Source organism: Zingiber officinale, chromosome 5B (genome assembly GCF_018446385.1).
Source record: "Zingiber officinale cultivar Zhangliang chromosome 5B, Zo_v1.1, whole genome shotgun sequence".
Taxonomy (NCBI): Eukaryota; Viridiplantae; Streptophyta; class Magnoliopsida; order Zingiberales; family Zingiberaceae; genus Zingiber; species Zingiber officinale.
This window is the reverse complement of record NC_055995.1, coordinates 39,636,296-39,644,572: the sequence shown is the minus strand read 5'-3', so window position 1 is coordinate 39,644,572 and position 8,277 is coordinate 39,636,296. Positions and strand designations below refer to the sequence as shown.

Sequence of the window (8,277 nt, the reverse complement as noted above, 5' to 3'; positions counted from 1 at the left end):
GTCGCCAAATCTTCATGGCAAAAATAATGGCGACTAGCTCCAGATCATGTACAGGGTAGTTCTTCTCATGTTCCTTCAACCGACGAGAAGCATAGGAGTCTACTCTATCGTGCTGCAATAGAATAGCGCTCAAACCCTGAATAGATGCGTCGGTGTAGAGGACAAATTCGTCCTCTCCAGAAGGTAAAACCAAAAATCAAAGCCGACACTAGTCTCCGCTTCAGCTCCTAGAAGCTGGTCTTGCAATCCTCAGTCCAAGTAAACTTCACGCCTTTCATGGTCACGCGTGAAAGTAGCATAACTATGCGAAAGAAACCCTCGACGAAAGGTCTGTAATATCCTGTCAGTCCCAAGGACTGCGGATCTCCTGCACTGATTTCGGCTGCTCCCAACGGTAACAACCTCTATCTCCTGTGGAACCACGGTACACTCCTACTGGTGATCGTGTGTCCCAAACATCATCACATAAGACAATCCAAATCAGCACTACTGATAATCACATATAGATATTCTCGTCGAATCATCTCTAGATCTATGCAAAGGTGGTGCACGTGACTCACCTCGGATCCGAAATAGATCACCACATCGTCAACAAAGACAATGGAAACCAATCTAAACATCCTAGGAATACCCATATCATCGAGTCTATGATAACATCTAGGGCACCACAAGCACTAATGGTAAAACCAAGACACAAAATGTCCGTATCACAGACATTCCTAACCATAAGATCCTCAACAATAGACAGATCTAATCACCAACGATGTATAATCACCAAAGAATAGAACCTCCAGTGTGAGAGCAATGCTCTATCACACGAAATACCACCTATGTGGGAGCAACCCTCTACCACAAGAAATCATCCATATGTGGGAGCAACGCTCCACCACAAATAATCCAAAAACATGTATCCACAATAAATATGGGAGCTATGCTCCGCTACAATCAATCCGCAATATGTAGGAGCAACGCTCCACTACAAAACAATCCCTAAATATGTGGGAATCCAGAATATGTGGAAGCTACGCTTTACCACAAACGATCCATAACATGTGGGAACTACGCTCTACCACAGCAATACATAAGTGCCCAAAGCACCTAACTATCTAGCTAGAGACTGCACAAGATCTCTTTACCACAAATCACTGTGGGTAGCCTAGGGTATAACCACCCAGTACGCAAATCAAATTCATAGTCAACTCTATCATCCTCCTAGTAGGTCGGTCACCCACTAATGGGAGAATTAGTTGACCGGGTAAAACAACCAATATCATAATGTAGACATTTAATATTCTACATTTAACATAGGTAGAATCATCATGATGCTACCAACCATACACCTGGCACACGTGCACACATAACATATGTATAATCGACATAATCCTCCAACTAGTACACAACAAACCTACTCACAACTCAGGTATATTGAGTATGATACCTCCAACAATACACACCGAACACGTGTGCATAATCAACGTAGTATAATCAACAATACACCTCCAATAGTAACCTAACACATACCAAATGAGTATAATCACTTCTATACTTCCAATAAAGTCTAATTGACACATGTGTATCCACAAATCAAATATAATCGACAAGATACCTCGAATATTATATCGAACACATCTGCATCTACCATAACACCGATGTAGTCGACAAGATACTTCCAACATGACACTCACACCCATGTGCACATACCACGACACAGATTTAAATCGATAAGATACCTCCAATATGTCAATCAGGCACGTACAGCTAACTAAATAGCTATAATCCACAAGGAACCTACAATAACCATATCTAGATGGGAATACCCACACTATTTACAAATGAACTATCCATCATAGAACTCCTTCAACTCATAACAATCATATGTACACTTCATATATATGCATAATCAGCATATTTAATCCAATCTACCACACAAACCCTATGCCACCTTCTAAGTTATCCAATTAGGTACATACAGTCTAAAATTAAAGTACTCATGGAATAGGATACATCGATCCTCTATCGACTGACCAAGTCGTCAATAGTATATGGCTAGTTCAATCCTTTCCCACGTCAGTATAAGCTAGGTACTCGATGTGCTCAAGATATCCAACTAAGCATGAATAACCCAAGATTCAAACATCTAAAAGTAAAGTAGGTCAATCCCCTACTGATCGGATCAACAAAACTAATTGGTCATCTACTAACTAGTCAAGAATAAATAAAGCCTCTACAAGCATTTAAGGTAAATCGATCACGACTACCCAAGTCAACAAACGTCAATCTATCTTCTACTGACCGATCTAACAAGAGTAAATCAATTATCTACGGATGAAATTAACTAAGATAACCTGGTATACTACTGGCTAGGTCAACATAAAGATATAGATACTATCCACTACCCAGCTAATAAAAGCAGAGGCTAGTATGTGCCTCAATCTGCTAACCAACTAGTAATAACATAAGCTAAAAACTACTGATGTATGATATGATAAATCACCAGAAACTGTAACCCTTAATCTCTATCAAGGTCGATCACCATCAGGGTTTTACCTAATACATAAAATATCTACTATCTCAACTAAACAGGTACTAGTAAAGAGTGCTAATACATGTCATAATAATACATGTCATAAACTATAATAGTCAACGATGCATACACTAACTAAATAGTAGGATAACAGTATACCAACATACCTCCTATAGCTTGGAGATGTCCTGCTGCTGCCAGGTCCCAAAACCCGAAAAGTCACATCGAGAAGACCAAAACAGAAAATCCGAAACACCGGGAAAATAAGACTCGTAATCCGATCGATGATACCAATTAAATTGGTATCAGATAAATCTCGAAAATCCAAAACACATAGCAAGTATCGTATACCTGCTCTGATACCACTTAACTTGTCACGCCCCGGAGGAGTCTCTGTCCGAAGAAATTTCGACAGCATCTCCCCTGTACGACGGACAATCTGAAACTTTCTACAAGCACTATATACCTCAGCCACATGCGGCTGGAATAATAACAATAAAAGGAAAACAAACACCACGCAGTTAATATCAAATTCAGTCTCTGGCTGACACAACCACGCAGTTAAAAATAAAGCAGCCCACTCGGCTGTACCAAAACCAAAACACAAAACTGCTAGCCGGCTAGGCTTACACAACCAATAACAAATACAAAACACCACATAACAACATCAACTCTCCAAAAATAAACCAGAGTACAGAGCTAAACAAACTGATACATAAAACAAGCAAAACATACGTGAAACCGATAAGTCCTCTGATGTGACGTGGGGACCAGCAGACAGGATACTCCAAGCAACACCAAAACCAAACCTGGTACCTGAAAAAAATAGTATCAACGGGGGTGAGTTCAACAACTCAGCGAATACCAATGGACATGAGTAGTAAGATATATCTAACAGCAACAATCATGGAATACACTTCCTAATCATATATAGGCAAAACCGAAAGGTAACTGAGGAAGCTGTACTCACCAGGAACTCCTATCCAGACAAAAAGGTCGTCAAACCGAAAGTGTCAATAATCCTGTATGCAGGTCAAAAGTATGTATCCAACCAAAATGCAGCAACCAAATGCAGCAAACACAATCATAAAAATATAAATGCATCAATGCATATGATGCTAATGATGCGTCCTGGTCACCCCTGACGCCAGTCAGTCATCTCACACACAAATGGTGAGACCGAGTGGGTAGGGTTGTGACAACCGTGCACTCTGTCGTCACTACTCCTGATGAGTGACCGAGTGGACGGGATGCTGTCGGAGTACTCCTGTCCTGTGACCCCAAATCATAAATGGGGGAGCTCAATGCTCTCATCTCCCGGTACACGATGACGGGGAGGTATCTCTGCCGGCTACCACGCTGAGTCACCTGACCAACGGAGCCAAACAGAGTCCACCGTCTGCCGGCTACTACGCTGCTACACTAAATGCCAGCGGAGCCAAACAGAGCGGAACTGACTGCCGGCTACCACGCTGAGTCCTCAGACCAACGGAGCCAGAACCGCCACACACCTGCCTGATATACCACTAAACCATGAGTGGGGGTGTGTGCAGTACATGTAACTGGCGATGGGCTCAACCATAGTGGAGCCGACAATCGCACAGCATGAAATCATGATGCATGTCACTATGCATAACAAAAACTGATCAACATAACCATATCCATATATACAAAATGGGTACTGTAAAAGCGATGGTCACTTACCAAAATCTAGAATACACAGGTCAGATAGAATATCAAAAACCTATGTCCTGAACAAAATAAGTATGGAATATCCTGATCAGCATAGAAAAATCCATATATACATAATATGGGTACCACAGTATCAGTAGGTCAGTCCACGGATCTAGGACATACAGGTCTTCTATGGTATAACAACCTAGACCCAAATCATATCCCTCTTCCATAGCATATGTACCAACAATATACACAGATCAAAGAATCAGGGTCTAAACACCCGAATCATATATGATATACAAATAGAGGTACACAAATCTGATATGGCACAAAAACCTAAGTATCAGATAATCTAGATATATAGGCCAGAAACAACAATCCAAATCCTTCCTAACCTCAGTAAGCATGGTATGTCACTCTAGAAACTAAAATACTCATGGTAACAAGATAATCATGGCAACAAATCACGAGATATAAGCACGGATACATCACAGGTGACAAACCTAACATGCTATGGATATCAAACAGTGACATACCAAAGGCAAACATGTTCATTGCATGTAGTTATAAAATACTATGCATATCCAATGACAATATCATAAAAGATAAGTCAAGAGGTACCCGCCTCCAATAGGAAAGATCCAATCAGTCCAAATCCGGACGTTAAGAAACTTGTCTCGCGTCAAGGTCCTGTGATAAATAGTATAATTTAGCTAAGTATAAACAAATAGCTAAATAAATTTCTAATCCATCGACCATCTAAGGTTAGTTTTATTAACCCTAATTACACCAAAAATCAACCAACATATTTGATTGTATTCATTAAGCCTTACCTCTGGATCACACAAAAGGAAGATCACAGCGATTAGGGCTTTCTCCAACAATGTCTGCAAAGGAAATCACCATATAAGGTCTACACAGGATTTAATATAATTAACCCTATGCTTACATAACAAAAGTAATACCAATAGCTCAAACTATCGAAATCATCAAGTTCATCTTCCCATACTCACCTCAACAGTAATTAACTTAACACCAACCTTACCCAAATTCCCTGATGCCTCAACACTGCTCAAATCCTATAGAACTTACTGCCAAGATCCGGAGAAGCTGCTGTGAGAAATCAGTGACAAATACCACTGTTATCAGCCAACAAATCCAACATAAGATCCCAAATCAACAATTGAAATACCTCTTTATTTGCCTTACCCAACTCGATAGCCCTTGTTTTTCTCTCTGCCGGCAGCTGGTGGCGAAGCAGGAAGAAGGCAGCTGGTGGCGCAGTAGGAAAAATTACCAGTCGGGTAGGCTGACCACAACCCAACCCAGAGGAGTTAGGGTTCGGATCCAGCAACAAGAGGGAACCTAGGACAAAGGAAGGAGTCGGCTAGGCACTGCACAGTGGAGGAGTCGGCGTCGGCAGAGGGAGGACAGCCGGTTGCCGGTTGTGGTAGCGGTGACACTGTGCAAAACTAGGGCAGAGAGAAACGGGAGAAGGGCGTCGGCGGCGCTGGGATCCCCACGGCGACAGCGGCCTGGGTCGGTCCTGGTGGCCGGCAATGTCCCGTGCGGCGGCTAGGGCTGAGGAAGAGCGGCAGTGCTCGGCGTCGGCACCAGTGGGCATAGAGCAAGCTTTCGGCGATTTTAGGGCAGGGGAAAGCTTCGGCTCGGGTGGAGAAGAAGATGAAGAAAAGGTCTTCGGGTGTGCGGCTCGGGAGGAAGAAACCGCCGGCCGGCGGTTAGGGCCGGCGTCGGGCGCGAGAGAAGAAGAGTGGAGTGGATGAGGGCTCGGGCTCGGCACAGTAACGAGGAGAGAAAAAAAATATAAGGAAAAAGAAAAGGGAAAAGGAAAAGAAAAATAAAACTTTTCCTTATTAAAATTGGGTAGCCTAAACAGGATTTTTCGGACCCCATTTTTATCTCCGTTAACTCGTCCATACGAGCTCCGAAAAATTCTTGAAAAATGTCCATAAATTTCGAAAAATTCCCTTATTAATATTCGTCATTTTTCCGGTATTTTACACGATACTAAGCCACTTGGGATGAATGCCATCACATTTTGCTCCCGTAGTAGTTAGATTGGATCTAGCTTCCAAGTGTATGGTTTATTAATATTGTTGTAGCTTAATGTTTATTTTTCTTTTGTTGTTTTCAAAATTTTCTTTTGTTGTTGTTCAAATTTTTCTTCCCTACTAGCTTTCACACTACAACAAATTTAACTTTCCGCAACACGTAATTATCCCATCTACAACACTCATCACACATTGCATAACTATAAGTTAGTGAAAGTCATAATACATCGACAACACACGTCGCATACAGTGGTTAAGAGCATTCACAATATGCACTGCATGCTATGATTAAGAGCATTTATAGTGCAATGTTTGATACGATTAAGAGCATTCACAATGCGCAGTATAAACTACTTTTGAGAGCATTTACAATACATGGGCCACACTGCAATTAAGAGCATTCAAAGTGCACAACATGTGCAACAGTTAGGATGTGATATTAACCACATATAATTATATGCACCACAAAGATATATAATCAAAATTTAAACAATTTCAACACCATATAATTATAATACCACATACAGATATCACACACAATTATAATACCACATATAAATACCACATAAAAAAATAATATGATTTCACTTAGTAATAATCCAAACTGATAATAATAAGAAATTTATTTAGTAACATGATTTCTTTATTTCCTACAAAAACATGCATGATAAAATAAATAGAATCTATATAAGTCACGCAAAACTATAAACTCAGATAATGATGTATATAGCCCGCAAGTGCACGATTGTCATCAATTAATAAAAAAATATCGATCTTATGGGAACTTGATATAAGCACTAGAGATTAGTCATGGCAAATTAGCTAAATGATCGATAGTTGAAAATCACGTACTCAAATGGAGAGAAGTATGATTGAGAGAGAGAGAGAGAGAGTCGGTTGAGGAACTTAATTCAAAGAATGTTCTAGGATTTTGATTTCATTATTATGCTAATCAATGAATTAAGAATCACTAATTACCCATCCTCTATCCCTATGCGCATGTAGGAATGTTGATTCATTATCAACACTTCCTCGCAGTGGTCATGTCAGAGTGTCATATCTATTTACATCTAATGTTACCTAATGAAAGTGATTCTTATGAAATCTGGTTCAAGGGATAACCTTGTCACTAGGGCCCCCTAGTCATACATCCACAAGAATACACAAAACAATAGATAACATGATCATAGAAATAACCCTATAAACCTAATTCTACACTTCCTTCTAGAGAATTGCTCCCTCTATCAAGACGGTGCTCTAGATGTCCAGTTAAAGGGTTACCCTTATCACTAGGGACCCCAGTCATACGATTTAGGGCATCTCCTTTATGAGAAGAACAAAATCATACAATCATTCAATCGTACATGAGATTTATGCATAAACACATCACACACATATAAGATCCAATAAATACAAGGCATAAGTAATGTCATATGGAAAGGAAATTGAAAAATCCAAGAGTTTACATCAATCTCATATCACAATTACTCCCTTAGTCCTAAAACAATAAGATCTTCTCTATAACAAGGAGGAAAGAATCTAAAGACAATGAAATTATAAGAATCAAAACCCAATCTAAAGAGAAGAAAAGAAAAGAAGCTATTCAAGACGTTGAGTATTCTTCAGATCCAATCCCAAGCTTTCGGAGTTGAAGAGATGATGAAACAACCCCAAATCTTCAATCGGAATGCAGGGAAGGTGTAGATCTTAACCAAGATGGATCTCCCAAAGGGAAGAACCTTCTACCCATGAAAAAAGGGAAGAACTCCCCCTAAATAGAGCAGGGCATGGGTCAGGACACGACCCACATCACTACCGTGCTTGTTGGCATAGCTAGACCTTGAAGAGGGTCGGTTTGAGTGGCACAGTCGTGCCTTTTGGCATGGCCATGGCTTTACTCGACTCTAGTTGTTAGGCACGGATGTGCCATTTGGCACGACCAGGACTAGATTGAGCTCTAGTGACATAGCACGACCATGTGAAACCGCATAGTCAAAGTCTTCC

The 8,277-nt window shown here is 40.6% G+C and overlaps 1 long non-coding RNA gene across 1 annotated transcript; it reads right to left on the bottom strand.

Moving 5' to 3' along the window:
* Window positions 1–4,830: 4,830 nt before the first annotated feature.
* Window positions 4,831–5,993, bottom strand: LOC121987363. The gene is made up of 3 exons (XR_006113526.1): window positions 5,411–5,993; window positions 5,035–5,314; window positions 4,831–4,891 (listed from the first exon to the last, which is right to left on the bottom strand). It is a non-coding gene; the product is annotated as an uncharacterized LOC121987363 (long non-coding RNA).
* Between the last annotated feature and the right edge of the window lie 2,284 nt (window positions 5,994–8,277).